Here is a 21,657-nt window from a genome sequence, read left to right on the forward strand (position 1 = left end):
TTCAACTACTTAATAATTTCTCTGCATACCACAAAATTGGTTTGGCTTTGAGATAACATTTTGCATACTCAAGAGACTGATAACTGTAACTATAAGCCATTTTAGTAATGCCAGCTGACTGTTTGAAGAGCTTCAATTTGGGGTCTTTACTTTTACAAAAATGCATTTGGTGATCAATAAAATAATCTCTAGATAATCTCTCTGATTCTATCCAGCTCAGCTCACAGATTCACTAATGGTAGAAACGATAATAAAATTCCTTTGAACTGATAAGTAGAACACAGCTTCCATTGCACTAGTCTTGGCAACTCTTTGGTAAATAGCACAGCAATAATAACCTTGTAACTGAGAGTTCCAGAAAGAGTTTTAATTTGAACATATCACAGAGTCTGCCAAAATAATGTCACCAATAGCCCCAACAACAGGAACAAACTAAATAAGTCAGGATGTGCCTATGATATAGATAATTTAGGATAAAATTTTTTATAATTCACTTTGCAATGTCTTTAATGCCCAATATTTGAAACTGCTGACCCATGTGGTATTATAACCTTCCACAGAACCATGTTTCTGTGGTTAGGGGAAGTAGAACATTGTCCAGGGCAAGCCAAATTGCTGTTTAGACCAAATATTCTACTAAGAAGGTGAAAGATGGCATAGGGCCCGTATATCTTAGCATGCTATAGAATCAATACACAATAGCGAATAGAGAAAACACAAGAACTTCCAAAACAATTGTCTGAATAATTACGAGGCCCTAGGTTTTAAATCTTGGTGTGCACAGTGACAAAAGCAATTTTAATATCTAGAACATTTCATGGATATTCTATTTTAATTCTGGTGATTTAACAAGCATTTACAGGTGGGTGTATTTAATTATTAATTCCACCACTACAACAGGATCTTTTTTATATCACAGGTGAGAATCTCAGTGTCAGAGTAAGAATACAAAAATAAATAAAAGCAATGAAAGGAGGGTACTGCAGGGTGCTTAAAAGCATGGGCTTTATAGCCAGGCAGCCCAAATTTAAAATCCTAATGACCGTGATAGCATTCTTAACCTTTCTAAATCTCAGTCCTCTACTTTATAAAATGGGAATAATACTCACACATACCTTACAGATCTGTGGTGAAGCATAAATGAGATGATGAATACAGAATAAAGAACACATTGGGCTATTACTAAAAGCAGGGTGGCCTGTATACAAGATAACCTGGTTCAGAATGTTAAGAGTTTTGGAGGCAACAAACCCTAAGTCAAAATGAAAACTCTACAGCTTTAGCTGATATGTAAATCATCCCAATGTTTGGCTAGTAGAGTACACATTATATTAGTTAAATATGTATTAGGAGTAGCAGCAGAATAGTAGCAGCAATAGTGGTAGTATTAATAGTAGGAAGGCAGGGGACATGGAGGAGGAGAGAGATATTAACAAATGAGATTTATTGCTTTCACCTCAGTTAGAAAGTTCTCAGGTGAGACAGTGAAACAGGAAATAAGCTTATTATTGAAATTACGTGGATCACACTTAGGCAAAAGTTTGAGAATTACCTCTCAGGTTCCTTAACACTGGATAGAAGTTGGATTTAATGATTTTCACGATCCCTGACAACTGAGAAAAAATATGAACTTTGTTCTAGCCAACTGAAGCATAAGCTTTACACCTTTCTGATACTACATCCTCTTGCTTTTCACAAACAGTATACAACACAGGTGCACAACGTTTTCCTTACTTGAAGGAAATGCCTTTCCTGTGTCTGAACTTTCTAGTAGGACTGGTGAGTCATAACAACACAGAAGATGCACACATGGTCTGCTCAGCACCTGTTGCTCTTATTAGGAGGGGAGGTGACCTCACCCAAAGTAATATGGTTCAAAATTCTCAGCTTTCTGAAGGAAATACAATGTAAGTCAAAATAATTAATAAAACCTCCACGACTTCAACAGATGTAAAAATTATCCAAAACTATTGACCAGTAATTACATTTATATTTGACAGATTGGATGATATTCAGAATCCATATGAAACTGACATCTGCTTCAATGTAGAAAAACAAGCAATATGGAATCAGAATTTTAATGCCATGCCACGGAAAGCTGTAATACGAGAGAATGTCCACAAGATGTTTTCTTCAGTGGATGAAAAATAAGTAGCTGTCTTCATGAAAATGTGCATTTTTAATATCCTAATCCCTTTTCAATTATCAAGGTTTATCCTTTAGTTGTAGTTGTTTCAAACAATAATTGAAAACTCTAACTACTACCTTAACAATTTGAGAGCTGCAAGTATTCCCAGGTATTGTCTGAGCATTCTGATGAAATTAGACTGGATCCAAATGACAATCATCAAGGGCTGAATTTAGATTTAAATCACACTGAAAATATGACACACACTAATGCTATTTATCCTAATGTTATTGATTAAACTGCCACAACATTTTATACTATTATTTTCTTCAGTGAGTCAGCTGATATGGTTTAGATCTATGTCCCTGCCAAATCTCATTTTGAGATGTAATCCCTAGTGTTGGAGATGAGGCCTGGTGGGAGGTGTTTAGGTCATGAGCATGCATCCCTCACAGCTGGGTGCTGTCCTCACAATATTGAATGGGTTTGTGTGAGATCTGGCTGTTTGAAAGTGTTTGGCGTTCCACCACCCAACTCTGTCTTACTTCTTCTCTAGCCATGTGATATGCCTGCTCCTGCTTCACCTTCTGATATGAGTAAACACCCATGAGGCCTCCCCAGACGCCGAGCAGATGTGTATGCCATGCTTGCACAACCTGCAGAACCTTGAACCACTTAAACCTCTTTTCTTTATAAATTACCTAGTCTCAGGTGTTTATAGCAGTGCAAGAACAAACACCACCTAAGCAGCATAGCAAATAAAAAGGGAAAGCTATTTGATGACTTAACTCTTCAATTTGCAGAGTCAGCCAACTTCCCAGTCTTTCAAAGTCAATGGTCTTACTCTACCCATAAAATAACTCAAAATGGGTAAAGTCACCACACACACACACACACACACACAAAAGAAAAAAAAAAAAAGAAAAGAAAAGAAAATAGAAGAACAATTGAAATACTACGTACTGCATTATGCCAAGTTAGGAAATATGTAATAAACGTTTCAAGGGATATTCGAATCCATGTGTTAGTCAATGTTGCTCATTAACAAATGATTAGACCCAATATACATCACTGCTGGGCAGAAGTCTTTAAGAGCCAACTTTTACTTTGCCACCTTCTCTTCTGCCACAACTACTACCAAATGTACCAGATGCTGGATTTCTGGATGAACAGCCATTAAGCAGATTCTCTCCACACCCACAAGCAACTTGTGATGAGCATGTAGCAAGAAATGAACATTTGATATTAAAGCTTATTAAGATCTTGAGGTTGAGCTCAATCACGGTGTAAATTAGCTTACTGTGAGTGATTCAACCTGTCACAATGGCTGATGCAAACAAAATTTTAGCCATCTTAAAAGAAAATAAAAACACAAAATAAAAGAAACATAATTAAACATTAGACCTGTTTTGGCTGAAATATTACCGAAAAGCTATTCTGCATTCAATGATTTGAGTACCTTTCATGACAACTTTAAATGAGAAAATGGTGAATCACGGAAAAATCTCCACACATGATAATGGTTTGCAAAGATCTGTACAGTTACAGTGGAGTTGAGATAGCATTTGCATTCATTCTACCATGGCTTGCTTTCTGGGAAATAAAATTGTAATTAAGAAAGTATCCCAGATAATGCCTATTGGTGGCAGGGATGCAGTGAAAACTGCCCTTTTCTAATTTAGTTGTAAAATTATAATGTGTTATGGCCATGTGGGAATATAATATGGCAATTGCAAACTTAACATATTCCATCTCACCAGCAATCCTAAACCTGGGACCTTGCTGTGTAGAAAAACAAAACAAAACAACAACAACAAAATACACCAACCTGTAGAGAAAAATGAGCAGTGATGTTCATTTCAGCCAAAAGAGTCACAGTGAAAACTCATCATAATTGAATTGAATGCCTGGACAGATTACTATTCATCCACACCATATAAGAACATTCATGATTTGAAGAGAATAAATTTGTGCTTGGAAAAAAAAAAAAAAGTTGACTTGGAAAATTTTCATTGAGATATCGTCAAGTAACAAAAGCAAGAAAGAAAACCAAAGGAAAACAAAAACAACAAAGAATTCAGTGTGAGCCCATTTTCATACACCAGACAATGACAATACTAACTTAAATTTATACTATCAGTAATCTTACTGACACATACACATTGGATGTTGTCTGTTGGTACTCAGCCGCACTCCTGACCCTCTATGTTTTTTATTACTGGGGGTGGTTAGAAGCCTGAAATGTACATTTCTAAGACTTTCTTGCAAAATAGTCTTCTTAGCTTCTTTGCTAGTTGGCTTCTAGCTACTTTCTGCAGAAAAGGAGAGAGCTACCAGTCACAGACTGGAAGCATCTGGAAGTGGCTCTGGCACACCAGCTTCAGCAATAGCACCTCAGTGGCAATGGAGATGGCAGTGTAAGCTCCTGGGTCCTGCCTTGATAATAGCAACATGTGTTTATCGGTTCTGCATACCACCACTTTGGCCCCACCAGCCTTTACAACATTGTGACAATTATCTGTATTAAATCTCTTCTATGTGAATCACTAGAGTAATAACTGTTTTCCTGTTTGGAAACCCTTACTGAAACTGTACAAAAATGTATGAATATAGTTGCTTGGACAGTATAGTCATGCACTGCATTACAATGTTTTGGTCAGTAACAGACCATGCACGTGAGGGTGGTCCATGAAACTATAATACTCTATTTTTGCTAGATCTTTTCTACGTGTCTGTATGTGTGACACAAACATACATACCATTGTGTTGCAGTTGCTCACAATATTCAGTACAGTAACGTGCTTTGCAGGTTTCATAGCTTAGGACCAATAAGCTGTACCATATAGTCTATTCATAGTAGGCTATACAAAATACGTGTGTATAGGTATACCCTATGATGTTCACACAAGGACAAAATTGCCTAACAACACATTTCTCTGAACCTATCCCCATCATTATGTGATACATGACTGTATTTTACAAATACATGAAAGCATGGGGAGACTATAGAAGGACCTGTGTTTGCCTTTTAATATGGATGGATGTACAGTGGGGCACAGAAGTGGAAAGCAGACAGTCAAACAGAAAAGACTAAGAAGCTAGTGTAAAAACTTTAAAAAATCGTCTGTGTGGTAAGAACACAACATGAAATCTACCCTCTTAAATTTGTAAGCGTACAATGCATTATCGTTGACTGCAGGTATAATGTTGTCCAGTTGATCTCTAGAGTTTACTAATCTCACTTGACTGAAATTCTGTGCATGTTGATTAGTAACTTCCCATTTTTTCTTCTCCCTCAGGCCCTTGCAACCACCATTTCACTCTTAAATTCAATGTATTTGACTATTTTTGATTCCTCATAAAAGGGGAATCATGCAGTATTTGTCTTTCTGTGCCTGGCTTATTTCACTTAGCAAAATGTCTTCAAGGTCCATCTATGTTGTTGCATATTGCACAATTTCCTTCTTAAAGGCTGCATAGTATTCCATTGCATATATATATAGCACATTACCCATTTATCTGTTGATGGACATTGAGACTATTTCTACTTCCTGGCTATTGTGAATAGTGCTGCAATGACCATAGGAGTGCTGATAACTCTTTGAGATTCCAATTTCAATTATTTTGAATAAATACCCAGAAATAGCACTGCTAGATCATAAGGTAGTTTTATTTTTAATTTGTTGAGGAACTTTCACGCTGTTTTCATGTAGTACCTGGATTATTTTGTATACTGAACAGTGTACGGGAGTTCCAATTTCTCCATATTTTTACCAACACTTTTTCTTTTTATAATAGCTGTCTTGACAGGTGTGAAGTGATATCTCATTGTGGTTTTGATTTGCATTTCCCTGATGATTAGTCACTGCACTTATTGCTGTACATGACTTCTACAAGTTTATGTATGTAAATTATACATGTTTATGAATAAAGTACCAACGTTAATTTTAGTGATGATATACATATGATGATGTAGTTGCGCTAAAGGTTCAGTTTGCACAAAATCATAGGGCAGCTTGAATGCTAGATCACATAGTTAGAACCTACTTTTTTCAGTTATTGACAAATTTAAATTTGTTATGAGCCATGAGTGTTTAATCAGCTTTAGGAAAGTACTGGGGAACATAATTGGTGATAGTTACGGAATAGGTGATGGATATGGGGGACTGCTGGCAGAAGAATGATTCAGATATTCTGCCTAATAGGAATTATAATTGGCAAAATGGAGTCATGATTCCTAACCTATGTCTTACATGTATATGCGTAAAATGTTTGTGAATTCCAATGTCAATGTTTTAGTATCTCCCACTTAAATCCTTCTAAGGTTCATCCTCCAGAGTCAACCACTGCAGTTCTTTTTAGCACTGGTTTCATATCCTTCAAAACATATGAAGTTCTCACCTTTTTCCATGCCTAATAGAACTTGAACATTCCAGCAACCATATCCTCAGCTCCTTTTGGCTCCTGGCCCACCACCCATATTCCAGCCTTACCATAGCCCCTGACAAAACATGTGCTTCAAAATTTATCTGGAACCTTAGGCCTTTTGTTTTACGAGGTAAAAATTGGATTTCATTATTTTTTTTAGTCATGCAGTTTATAAATGTCTTTAAGAACACATTTTAGAATAAACTAAATATTTGTCTTTAAATTTGGTGTAATATTGTCTTGGAAATAAATGAGACACATGGAAATTCTTCAGTGAAATAGAATCACTATTAGGTTTCTATTTCACATAGAAACCTCCCACATGCTATATTTTATTTCAATAAATAAAAAAGTATTATCATATAGACTTTATTAAAACATATAAGTACATTTATAGTTATCTTTTATCAGAGAAAGGTATTATAAGAATAAGACACCTTGAATTCCATCACATACATAGGATGTTGCAAAATCTTTAAATCTGTTTAATAAATATAAATTTTTGAAATATTTAAGACATAATTTTAAATGGATCATTGAATATTGAAAAAAATATTTCCTCCTCTAAGCAGTATGCTACATTTTATTCTGGAAACCATTTGGAGGAATTACTCTTTAAAATCTTGATGTATAAACTGATAAATGAAAAGTGCTTATTTTGATTTATATCATTTAGATTCTTTTGGTAGCATGAATGAATATAAGCAAACACACACAAAATATTTTGGTATTATAATTAGAATGGCTAAAATGAAAAAGAGAGCCACTCATAAGTGTTGTCAAGGATGTGAAGCAATTGGAACTCTCATGAACTGCTGGTGGAAGAATAAATCGGTACGATCAAATTGTAAATCCTTTTAACAGTTCTTACCAAAGCAGAGCATAGGACTGACTCAGCAACTCCACTGTAAGGTATACACCTAACAGAAACAGATATAGGTAGATAGATAGATTTCTGTATCTGTGCTTTCTGTATCAAAAGACACATGCGAAAATGTTCTTAGTAATGCTATTTGTGATAGTCAATAATGATTACCCTTGCGGGTAGATAGTAACTGGTCGATGTCAGAATAGAGGTTTTTCAATTGTGTGAACAATGTTCTGTTCCTGCTCTGGGCACCATGCACATGGAAGCATTCACAAGGATCAGTCCTGTACATTTTGTTGCATGCATGCTAATATAAACTTAAAACAAAAGGAAAAATGTTATATAGAATATATATTAGCATTTATATTTCATTAAGACTATTACCATAAAGACTTATCAAAATTTACTGAAAGCCACAATGCAGCATTCAACTTTACTTTTTATAAAATTCTGTTTCCGTAATTTGTCAGTATACAATAAATTGTGTGTGTCCATTTATATAATGCAAAGCAAAGCTAGGACTACAAGTTAAACAGTTTGATTACCTCTGACATTTTGGCCTTAAATAAATCTCTCTGTTGGTTATAAAGTGCTGCTTTCATATCTCTACAGAACCATCTCTGAGACAGAACAACTCATTCAAATCACTCATGTCACCTTTGCATCAGTACCTGACATTCTAGAAATAGAATCACTATCAGGAAACTATTATCCCTTGACATTTGCAATTATTCATATCAGGAAGCCCTTCCAAAGAGTTCTTATTTCTTAAAACCTTTGCAGCACTTTATGCATTTTCAAAGAAATGAAATATGTCCCTTTGTCTTAAATTCATAATTATGTAAGTCACTTATCAGTCCTAAAGCCATATCTTTTAATCCATGCTTTTTAGGAGAAAAATGGATACCAGACAAAAGTTAGCAAAAAGACCAACTCCAATAAATGGAATATAAGGAATATAATAACAGACTTTTTCTTGGCTATGTCAGTTCATAAAACTTATTTAGCAGAAGAGGAGACCTTGTGATGAATAAATCATTTTGGTAATTGCAAACATTAAGAAAAATATTTACAGGCCCCAAGAAATAAACTGGAATCCACAGGAGACAAACGGTCATCAATATTATAACTGTTATTTAAAAATCCCTTATATGTTGATTCATGTGGGTCAAAGTGCTAGAAGATGGTTTTATCTAGTCATTGCATATCCATTTTCTTCTCTACCCAACTTTCTGCTTTTTCACTTTTCCTTTACCACCCCATTGTCATGCTTTATTTTCCTTCTTCAAGCCCATTATCATGTAGCAAATATGTATCAGGCACCTCCTATGTGCTAGACCCTGTGCTGAGCCTTAAGGTTATAAAGATTAAAAAAATAGAAGATCTTATATTCTAATGTGACTTTTCATTACAAATATACACAAATTAATATAGATATGGAAAATAAGGAAAAATAAAACCAATGGATGAGGGCATTAATTTAGCAGAAAATGTTACTGCCTAATATGAGTGATTGCAGTAGAACTCAAAATGGAAAATAAAAATAAAAGCAAGATTTTTAGTAAAGAAAAAAGTACAGAAAAAAAGAGATCTAAGAAATGTAGAAATAGTCAGTAGCGAACTAAATGACAACTATATTATCTGAAAGATAACTTTTTTCATGGTTCTGTAGAAAAATGAAATGTCTATCAGGAGACATGAGATCTCATCCTGACAATGTCAATTGCTCTTTGTAATATTTGGGCAATCATGTTACTTCATCTCTCTGAGTCTGTTTTCTCATTTGTAAAAATGCGATATTAATACTTCTCATGGTTGTCCACAGGTTTAAATAAACTAAAATCAGGTCATGGACATTGGTCAGTGTACCCATACATAGATGTTTGATTTTTTTTTTTTAATTGCTGGAAGCTAGTGGTAAGTAATTTGCCACAAAATATAAAATACATAATTATAATTTAGAAAGAATCAAACATTTTTATCCAGTTACCCTGAAAATACGTATATGCTTTAAAAGATGGTAAATTAATGACCACACACCCATTTTCTCTATACTAGCTACCTACTATACATTTTTTTCCTCTTATTTGGCTACTCTACGTCTGACTTCCCTTTCTATTTTGGAGGATCCTTGTATTATGTGAGTATGCATGGGAAGTGTAACTCAATCTTTAATCATAAGACAAAATCCAGATAAAATATCCTTAGGTCGTGCCCCTACCCTGGACCCTGAATTTTGAGAAAATAAAACTGTAATTGAAAAGTTATTCACAAAAGCAACAGCAGACCCTCAGTATCCAGCAAGGGTGGTGTGGTTCATGCCCATTAATGTGGCTTCCAGTTGCAGCATCCTAATCAGATTTTCCTGAACACATTCCTATGTTCAAAAATGTGTGGGCCCTCCTAACTCCTGTTCATCTTCCAGTTCTGAAATTCCAACTTTCTCTTTGATTCCGAGAGCTTATAGATATATTTTTAATGAGTTCATTTTCTCTTGAAGTAAGCCTGAGTCTATTTCTGTTGCTTACTCCCAGGCATCCTAATTAGAAGGTGGCATGCAACAGTTTAACTTCCAAAGCCTCAATGTTAAGAAAGTCCTTCACTGTCATTTCTGTTGGTAGTGAGCTGAATTAACTACTCTTTTTCCTAGGTGGGTGTCCCTCCCTCTCATTCATCCAAAGATTAACAACAGGGATCTTGCATATGCATTTCAGCCTCTGACATTAAAATAATTTGTTTTTACATTTGTATTGTAACTCTTTGTATTTCAAATGGGGATTCCAAAATTCTTGTAAAAAATTCCATAAAGAATGAGGGACACTAGAAGAAATTCTCATATGCTTATCAATAGGTTTGTGCCTAATGCTTTTCCAGTTTATGGGCATGCTGATAAGAAAACAAATTGAAAAATGCAGAAGGTGGAACCAGACTTGGTTATCTCCCATGCACATTTTTCCCACAGCTCTTGACTTTTTATACTACTTCATGAAATTTCAAGGCATCTTTGGCCACAAATGAATAAATATTGTTTTTTTTTTTTCAATACAGAAACATCCAAACATTTTTTACTATATTCTTCAAACACAATGTATACCAATAAAACAATCATAGAAAAGCGAACTTGGTTCCAAAATGCCCATGTCCAGAATTAACGTATTCCTTTTAGTATTCTTATGAACTTAAATTTAATTGAACCAATGATGACTGAGGATGAGAATCACTTAAATTCAAGCATAACATAGGATCCAGAATAAAAAGCAGTTAGAATACTTCCCTGAGTCTTTTTCTCCTTATAAGATTCTATAGAATTGGCTATCGCTTGTACTTCAGTTAATCTGTCTGTTACAATGGGATCCAACTACATACTACCTACGATGTATACATGACTACATCACAATATACCCTAATCACTTTTAATTTGGGGGTGAAAAGTATGTCAAAAAGTATTCAACAGAGTAATTTCTAATTATCAGTAATTCATGTTGGGTTGTTTGCAATAAATTATTCCCTGTTGTTCCTCCCTTCAGTTCTAACTGCATTTTCCAATATAACAAAAGAGAAACTGTCTGCTAGTGTTTTCATTGATATTGTCCAATTCAATGACACCAACAATATTGTATTACTACACGTTCCACAAAGAAGAAAAACCAAACTCTTGAGGCTGAAATTACCAGCAAAGTATATGGTTTAGAATGGATCTCTTAATCCATCTATAAGGCAGCTTCTGGCTTAGCGAACCGCATTCACTTGCCATTGCCTAAATATGAATCAATGTCTGTATTTGTATTATTTTCTTGTTCATTGGAGAAGACATTGATACACAAAACAAAAAAGCTACCTTGGTCAGAACAGCTAGGTAGACTTCCTGGAAAAAGAACATTTTTGTCAAATGTTAATGCCAAATGATATTGTAAGTTTCATATCATTTAAAGAAACGTGTAAATATATATTTGCTATTTGGAAGAAATACTTTTACAATGAATTAATAAAGAAAATGTAAAGATAAAAGAAAAAAGAGAAGTGTGCATGTATACAATTGTGCGGGTATGCACGGAGACATGAGGATTATACAGTTCACTCATTCCTATACAGTTTCACTGCAGTCCTAATGTGCCTGTGAAACAACAGCAACCAAGTCACAGCCCCTGTTGCTGAACAATTCATAGTTTAACATGAGAAAGACAAGGAAGAGCTAACAAATTTACCAAATATGGTATGGTATGTTTATAATATAGTGAAGCATAAAGTGTTATTGGAATCTGAGGGAAGGTCATGAAACAATCTGAATCTGGTTGAGAGACAGGAGGGTCAAAAAAAGGCTTCAGATGAACCATGGTATTTTAGCTGGGCCAACAAGTTCCAGTAGATTTTTCTTTTTATTTTCTTTTTATTTATTTATTTATTTATTTATTTATTTATTTATTTATTGAGATGGAGTTCTGCTCTTGTTGCCCAGGCTGGAGTGCATTGGTGCAATCTTGGCTTACTGCAACCTCCGCCTCCTGGGTTCAAGTGATTCTATTGCCTCAGCCTCCTAAGCAGCTGGGATTACAGGCATGCGCCACCATGCCTGGGTAATTTTGTGTTTTTAGTAGAGATGGGGTTTCTCCATGTTGGTCAGACTGGTCTCGAACTCCTGACCTCAGGTGATCCACCTGCCTCGACTTCCCAAAGTGCTGGGATGACAAGCATGAGCCACTGAGCCTGGCTTTTTATAAATTTTATTTTTTATTTTTATTTTTTTTTTGAGACAAAGTCTTGCTCTGTCTCCCAGGCTAGAATGCGATGGCACGATCTCGGCTCACTCCTACCTTTCCCTCTCAGGCCAAGAGATTCTCATGCCTCAGCCGCCCAAGTAGCTGGGACTACAGGTGCCCGTTGCCATGACTGGCTAATTTTTGTATATTTTTAGTAGAAACGGGGTTTCACCATCTTGACCAGGCTGGTCTTGAACTCCTGACCTCGTGATCCACATGCCTCGGCCTCCCAAAGTGTTGGGATTATAGGCTTGAACCACCGTGCCCATCCAGTAGATTTTTCTAAGCAGAGAAAGGGCTATTCCAAGTAGAGAAACTAGTGTGAGGAAAGGCAGATCAAGATGACACATGTTGAAACTACTGTGTGTAGAAAGAACCCAAAGGAAAGAAAGGCAAATGTTAAGGCAAAGACATGTATGCTAGAGAAAGAGTGGGGTCAAGATACAAATGTAAAAGAAGTATTAGAGAACAAGAGAGATGCAGGGAAAATGCACAGAGATAAGAAGGAGACACTTTCTTTAAAATTGTTCACTGTTTTCTTTGATTATTCTGAAGAGCTCCACCTAAAAACTGGCTAGAAAAATACTGGTCCAATTTTGGAGATATAATGATGGATAAAGAGTCAAGACATTTAAAAATCATGATCCTAAGATCTTTCGTTTTATTTTTAATTAATCTGGAAATTATTTTCTTTGCATTCTGCTCTAGTGGAAAAACAGTAAGTGAATAGGATAGCAATAATCTCAACAATACTGTAATATAACAATTAAGGTAAAAGGATATCTCAAATGAACCTCCAAACACCTTTCCCATATGAATCTCCTACAGGTATTAATACAGTAAACAAACAACACGTGCTCAGTTACAATGGACTGTTTTTCACATCAGCCTTTGCTGGAAGGTGGGTGTGGTTCTGTGTGATACTTTAATGTTAGAATAGACTAACCTGAAATGAATAGAAGCAGAAAAGCAGATGTTGAGACAGCTAGACTTTACAGGAAAGTCCAAATTCAGTCTTCAGTGATGACTTGGAATCATAAGTCTTGAAAAGATTTAACGAGATTGGGGAGAAAATGAGCAGTGGGCTTCCGGGGCAGATGTCACCAGTGCATAAACATTCTGGCTTTATAAATGGACGATGGGATAAGAAGAGATTAAAAGAGATGATGGTTTGACATGAACTAACTTTCGTAAAAGTCTCTCTGAAGAGACTTTTGAAATTTCTGATAATGCAAAAGTAACTCAAAGAGGGGGGAAAAGGAAGAAGAAGATAAAAAGGAGAAAAATGAGAATTGAGGAAGTATACCCAGATAATAAGTTATTTGCTCAGTCTCTCAGGCTGCAGTGCAAGTCTCCTGTCCAGAATCCTTCATCACATACTTCAAGAAATATGATGCTTTGCAATAGCATTTATTCTAGAACAAGCAGCTTCAATGAATCCCATTATCACAGCAACTAAGTCCCCCAGACACTAGGTTTAGTGACCCCCTTCCTCACACAGACTATATCACTTAAATCTTTCATGCCACATATTCCTGTCCACATCAGTCATCCCCAGATTGTAAGCCCTGTTGGCACTAAAAATTGATCCTCCATCAATTTATCATTCCCATAATAATGTTCAATAATCCCTGGCTTTTTATCCATTCACTATTCCAAAACCTTTACCTCTATGTTCTACAACTGTCACTCCATAAACAGCCAACTTACCTCTACCCTCAATTCAATCTCTCCCAAGTGTTCCTTCTCCTTCTTTGCCATTACTGATGTCTAGGTCTTCCTTGATGACTCAGTTTCCCAACTGCCCTCTCTCATGACTGCTGCTTGTCAACTCACACCTCAAGACTCTCATTGCTACCTATTGCTTTTTTTTTTTTTAACATCAAAACGTTTCTACTTCTTTATTAAAAAAAAAAAAAAATTCTCATATGAGGTTCATTCCAATCAGATTCATTACTTTTTGACTCCTCATTGTAGAAGAGTGGTTTTCTTAAACACCAATTCTAATAGGCATCATATAAAAAAAATGTGTTTTCATGGTCTAGAGCGGTGTTCCACACACTAGGGTACATAGGCAAAATCTAGTCTGTTCCTCTTTTTGTATAGCATGCAAACTAAAAATGGTTTTTGCAGACCAACATTTGCAATGGACCTGATGATAGAGAATACTTAACATGCAACCCGCAAAAAACATATTTCATTTTTTTCATTTGTAGACTTGTATTATGTAACATTGTACTTATTATTTTATTTTGAATAACTACAATAAAATTTTGCAGCAGTTTGATTTCTATCTTATTGTATAATCGCCTATATAACTTTGGTTTTGTCTCTTTTCTTACAAAGCGAAATATATTTACTATATGGTTCTTTACGGAAAAAAAATGCTGATCCCTAGTGTAGGGTAAAACAACTATAAAACGTTGTGTTAAATAAAATTAGACAGTTTCTTTATATATATATATTTTTAATTCAGGATTCTTCAAAGCTATTTCTAATTTCATTGTGAATGAGAACTAGGACACTATATTGTATTTTCTAAATTAGGGGTCACCAACCCCCAGGCCATGGACCATTCTGTGGCCTGTTAGGAACTGGGCTGCACAGCAGGAGGCTTCATCTGTGCTTATAGCCGCTCCCATCGCTCACATTCCTGCTTGAGCTCCGCCTCCTGTCAGATCAGTCGTGGCACTGGAGTCTCATAGGAGTGCCAAGATTCTCATAGGAGTGCCAACCCTATTGTGAACCATGCATGTAGCTCTCTAGGTGGCATGCTTTTTATGAAATCTAATTCCTGATGATCTGTCACTGTCTCCCATTACCCCCAGATGGGACTATCCAGATGTAGGAACAAGCTCAGGGATCCTACTGATTCTACATTATGATGAGTTGTATAATTATTTCATTACATATTACATGTTATAATCATAGTAATAAAGTGCACAATAAATGTAATGCTCTTAAAATCTCCCAAAGCTATCCCTCCCCTGCCCCAGTCCATGGAAAAAAAATTGTTTTCTACAAAACCAGTGCCTGGTGCCAAAAAGGTTGAGAACTGGTGTTCTAAATGCATTAGATAATGATTCAAAAAAAAAAAAAAAAAAAAAAAAAGACCATTTTATAGGTCCAAATATTCTAGGAAAACTCTTAAAAATGCATTTTAAAGTATATCTTCTTAAGTAAAAAATGAACTAATATATGGATCACTATATGTAACCTTAAGAACCAATTATTTTTAGTTTTCAAATTGCATAACACTTTAAGATATGTATCAACTCAATGTCAGCAAAGTCTAGCAATAAAAACAAACTCATCTTTAAGAAGTTATTTCTGATGCCTTTATCTTCTGGGCCTCCTCACATTACCTTGTTTCAATCAAAATCCATAGAAATCATTCTTATCCATATTATTTACCACCTATGCATCTTTTTCATTTCTACACCTATATAGGATTAGTACTTCAAATCTCCATTCAAAGGACAGTCATTTCAGTGGACTCCATCCCATACAATCACCCTCCTCTTGAATAAATCCATCCTGAATACAACTGCTAGAGTAATCTTGAACTCCATTTTATGTTGTATAAGAATCCAGAGTGACTCTCAATTTATAATCTCTGCAAATATATAGCCACTGTAGCATTCCAGGTCAACCAAGCCAACCCCACTCTTTATGTGTATCCCTCTTTTTTCTCATCTTTAATTTCTCTAACAGTACTTACCAAATTGTCCCTAATAGTCTTTGCAAGTAACTTTTTTCTTTTGTAAAGTCTCTATTTCTTTTCTGCAAATTGTTGTATATAACTTTCAAACTTGAAATTAAGAAACTGTGGTTCTAAGACAGCAAATCCACTATTCATTCCCCTCATGCCATTAAAGAAAAACACGTACTCACCTAGCTTTGTCTGCATGTTATTGTGCTATACGAATTTCAGTTTTGCACAAAGTATTTCTTGACTTATCACCTCATGCTTCTAGATTTTAAATATCTCAGCAGTTCAGTTCTTTCGTTTTTTTCCAACTGAATTCTCCAGAGTGACTAACACATTACAGATTCTAAAAGCAAACTTCTTATTCTTTAAAAACTCAAGTCCTGTTGTTTCTTTGTGGAAATATTTTCCACATTTTATTAACTAAATTATGACCTTTGGGAGTAATACAGGCTACCAACAAAACAGGATTAGTTAATAAATATTTTATTAACTGCATGATTAAAACTAGATTAGCTACCAAAAGAATACATCTTAGGTTTTAGGAATAAGAATAAAATAACCCCAAATTTTAAAAGCTCATTATGTTCTAGAAAAAAGTTGGAACAATTTTAAGTCATTAATCATTTTGAAGCCTTTTTAAAATGACTCGTTTCAACTTTTCAAATGCATTTGGAATCAAAATATTAGAAAAAAATATGAACATTGTTTATGAATCCATGATTATCTATTATTGTTTGATGAAAATAAACTACCTCATTTACCATATATCCTTAAATTCTAAAACTATTTACCAGGCAATTTGATTTTTATCACTGACTAACAACTCAAAGTGCCTTGTGAAAATTGTTATTAAGGAAGATAATAAACTCATGTAAAATACAGAAATGTTACAAATATATAATTTCCTTACTCCCTTACCATTTTTATCATTATAATTGTCACACAACATACATACATACATACCCCCATACTGTCATTTTTGCTTTTAACAGTGATATGTTTTATACAGAAATTAAGAGGAAACTTAGTGGTTTATGTTTACTCATATACTTAACATTTCCAACATTCTTCTTTCATTCCTGAAGATCCAAGTTCCCCTAAGATATTATTCTTTTTCACTGAAGAGCATTTTTTTGTAGTGCAGGTTCCTTATTTTTCTTTAATCAGAAACTGTCTTTATTTCACTTAGATTCTCCATGGTTCTTAATGAGATGTCTGTAAGCATTCTAATGTTGGTCCTTGTTATATGTTGTGTTGTGTCTCTGTTCACTTCCACATTTTCTCTTTAGTTTTCAACAGTTTCACTAACATGTACTTTTGAGGGATTATCCTTGAATATATTGTGTTTGGAGTTCACTGAGCACCTTGAATATGTAAATTTGTGTTTTTTATTGCATTTTGGAATTTGTATCATTTTTGGCAGATATTTTTCCTGCACTATTCTCTCCTTTTCTTCTGAGATTCCAAGCACCATCTCTTAGTGATTTGCAGTTTTCCTACAGGTCCCTAGGGGTCTGCTTTTCTTTTTCTTTTTTCTTTTTCCTCTTTTGTAAATTTCTCAATTTTTTCAGATTAAATATTGTGTGTTGATCTGTGTGCCACAGACTCTGTTCTCTCTCATCTTCATTCTGCTGTTTAGCTCATCCAATTTCTTTTTTATTTCAAATATTGTTTTGAAATTCTAAAAGTGTCCATTTTCTTCTTTTTAATATTCTTTGTGTATCTGTCTATGAACGATAGGATATATAAGATATATAAATATATCAATAGATAGATTTAAGATAGGTATATTTGTATGCTGATATGTTTTTATGTTTTTATGTTTCTATGTTTTTATGCCTTATGCATTTATTTTCATGAAGATCAGGAAATACAGTTTGAATAGCAGCTTTAGAGACTTCACCTGAAAATTCTGTCATTTATAGTTGAAGTTCAGTCAAACATTTGGCTGAGTTCCTGCATACAGCTAGTTATTCCTCCTCTGACTCTCTCAAGGATCCTTCTAATTCTCTGGCAGTTATAGCCACCCAAAGGCTCTTTCTCTTGCTCCTGCCTATACAACAGCAGGGTTTCCTATTGGAGATTCCGCTCCCTTTATACCCACACTCTGCCTCCACTACAGTTGCCCTTAGGCCAAGTCTCTAAACAAAACTAACAAAATGGAGGAATCCTATTTTGCGAGTTATTTTTCTATAAATTTCACTCCCTTCGAAAATCTGCCTGGTTTTGTTCAGGCTCGAGTCCTTGGGTAGCTATTTTTTGTGTTGGTTTATTTGAAGGTTTTGTCAGAGTTTATAGCTGAATTTGTCTGAAGATTAATGTGTGAGCAATTGTCCTTCCATATCAGGGTTGTAAAACCATTTATTCAACTTTAGTCAAAGTTCTTTTCATTGTGATTGCTCTGAAGTAAAAGGTTATTTTCCAGTACATTCTTCATCATATCTAGGTGTAGTATTTTTATTTTTCCTTTTCAAGAAGAATTTATTAATGTCAAGTAAATGATATAATTTTAAAAGGTGAAGTGGTTTATTTCTAGTTTTGATTCTAATTCCAAGAATAAGTATAAAGATCTGAATTATTAGTATGTATACAAATTTCATTGTGCTTTCAGGGACAGGTTTTTATGTTAGAGATATAAAATTGGTTAGAACATGGTGAAAATTTTCCCCCCAAAAAAGCTCTTTTGGAAGATACTAATTTGAATAACAAAAGGGAAATCAAAAAAGTTAGTGGACATGCTTTGTTTTTCTTAAATGAACAGCCAACTTGACAATCTTCACCCCCATATCCCAGTTTAGTTCTAGGATGTTAGAAACAGTTATTAGGATAATTTTGAAAGAATTAAGAGTTGAGTACCAATTTGTAGTGTAATGATCTTCGTATTCTACTTCCATTCCAGAGCCCATCAGAAACAAATAAGATACTTACCAGAGTCTTTTAATGACCAACTTCAATATTATTAGCAAGTCTTTTCTACTAAGTAGAATTAAGGTCCAAGTCACAGTTGCTTTTTAAATTCAGCTTTAAATGTCTAGTCCTTTATGTCCCTTGCTCCTCAAATTCTAGTTCCTCTTGTAACACTTAAAACAATATGTAAAACAATAACATTAATGTTAAAGACCATATTACCTATTATCCTACTGCTATAAAACAATAATTATTTTTACTTTAAAATATTGCTTTCCCTATTTTGTCCCTGATTATGTTTGACACATGTAACACACGTGTCATCTGCATCTATATCTATATCTGCATCTATATATCTATATCTGCATCTATATCTATATTCATATATATAAAAATTTGCCACCTTTTTCTTTACTTTGGAAGTTCCTGATGTGCTTTACTTTTCATATGCTATGTTACAAGTAATCAATTTTGTATATTAGGTTTCTTTGCTATTCATAATTCTGGAAATATTTAAATAATATATAGACATTTTTGTTTTGGGGGAATGTTTTACCTACTGTAATAATAAGAACATACTAAGTAATAATATGAACCTTTCTTTCATCACTGGATAGCACTGTTTTCCTGCACATATAGAAAAATCATTAATTTTAATGGCTTCTTAAGAAGTCACTATTTTATTATTTTATGTACCATAGTTTATTTTACTACTCCCATAACAATAATTTAGTTGTGTTCAGTCTTCTATTTTGTTTTTTAAATTACAAATAATGTTGCAATGAATTTTCTTAATATATGTCTTGAGACGCATGTGTAATGTATATTTACAGGATAAAATCTACATTTGGAATCCCTAGACATATAATACTATATTACTCATTACATATATTCTTATTCCAATAAAAAATATGGCACGCGTGCATGAGAGAGAGAGAGAGAGTGTGTGTGTGTGTGTGTGTCTGTAAAATTTATTTCTTATTTAATTCATTTATGGTCATAAAATATAATTTGGTATGAATTCAATTCTCTTATATTTATTGATACTTGTTTTATGGCCTAGTGTGTGCACTTAAACATGTCAAGTATTCTGTAATTGTCATGTATAGTGTTCTATTAAAGTCAGTTATGTCAATTTCGTTGATAGTGTTAATCAAACCTTTTATACCCTACTGATCTCCTATCTACATTTTTCATGTTGTACTGTAAGAGAAATGCTGAAATTACCAGCTAAAATTGTCAGTTTGTCTATTTCTCTATGTTTCTCAAAGTCTATTAAAGTGTATATTTGCTTTCAATCCTTTTCTGGCTCTGGATATTTTTTTAAAATCTATGTTCCTTAGAGATTATAGATTAGGCTGTAGCTGATTAATGGTATCATAAAAGTTGTACTGTCTTTTCTCATTTTCATTTCTTCAGTTGTTCTTAAGGAGGAGAGTAAGTGGAGAGCAAAAGACGTCTGAAGTTATTTCTGACGTGAAGAGTCTCGACATTAATGCAGACCACAGTTCCCTTTGGGGAGGTCTCTGCATGCCATTTAATAAAACACAGTAAATCACTAAAGTACTGAACTCTGCCTAATTGGGATCTCTTAACCTCAGGGGTTATGTAAGATGGTTCACATCTTGTGGTAGACACTATTATAATCTTATAATTTTTCTTAAATTTTTGTTTAGACTGCTGATCAAATGAAACTTCGCATATCACTCTAAGTTAACCCTGTCTGATCAAATGTAAGAATAATAGATATAGTGTAAGAACTTAGTTGCAATGAAACAGAAAGAGTCTAATATTCAGGAACTTTCACTGATTGTCATCGACATTGCTCTTTCATTCAAATAGTTTCCTTAGCAGGAATTGTCTAAAGTATACATTGTGTATATTAGATGATGAAACACCCAGGCGAACAGTTAGAAAATCTACAATCCCAGGATTTTGATGGTTCTTATTCCACAATTTAATATTTAATATTATGTTATGAGCAGGATGAAACAAGATGTGCCACAGAAATTGTGATTTACTTTGGAAAGTGAGAAAAAAGATAAAGTCATTACAAATACCTTAGTATTTCTAAATGACTAAAATATTGCCTAAATATGAATTAAGGAGGTTTGTGGGGATTGCTCACCTGATGTGTAGGTGATTTTTCCACAGAAATGCAAATTAATTTTCCTTTAAATTATATACCATGATTGCATATTTGTCCCACATATCTGCACAATGTTAAGGCATTTTATTTATGTGACACTGTATTTCCTGTCACATTTACATATATATTTATGTAAATATATACCTAAATACATTGCAAATTTATAAGTCAAGATAGTTAAGATAATTTAAAGGTGAGGTTTTGTTTTCTGTTGTTATTTTTTTCCCATTAAACCCAAACAGACTTATCCCTTTGTAGTTTATTACTATTTCTGGCCTAAATATTGAGTACATAAATGATATGAGCTGCTTGGTATTGATTTTCCTGATCTCAAATTTGATTTGAGACCCATTAGACCTTAGGTATGGGGCAATACTAGAATGTGGTAAGGGAGATTGTTTTTATACCCTGCAACTAAAAACAGGAACATTCGATTTTGTTTCAAGTAAAATGAAAAGGTAACCTGATTTCAATTATCTTCACTAATGAAGATGAATGAGGTAAACAAAAAAATGTGGTCCAAATTTATTTATATTGGAAACACTCATCATGTCAAACACTTGATATTAATAGTGTAAATTGTTTGGCTTCACTCCCTAGTGGTTTTCTGTATCACCCTCCAACTAGAAATGAGCATCATACAAACTACAGTTAAATAACTAACTTGAAATAGAATTTGTCAATTGCTGGCCTTGTTTCCTTATCTAC

General features: G+C 34.2%; 1 protein-coding gene across 2 annotated transcripts in view; it reads right to left on the bottom strand.

Moving 5' to 3' along the window:
- The window catches only part of DPP10 (dipeptidyl peptidase like 10), a 687,795-nt gene that overhangs the window by 112,415 nt on the left and 553,723 nt on the right, over positions 1 to 21,657 (bottom strand). The window lies entirely within an intron of this gene.

The sequence above is a fragment of the Chlorocebus sabaeus genome, chromosome 10, assembly GCF_047675955.1.
Source record: "Chlorocebus sabaeus isolate Y175 chromosome 10, mChlSab1.0.hap1, whole genome shotgun sequence".
Taxonomy (NCBI): domain Eukaryota; kingdom Metazoa; phylum Chordata; class Mammalia; order Primates; family Cercopithecidae; genus Chlorocebus; species Chlorocebus sabaeus.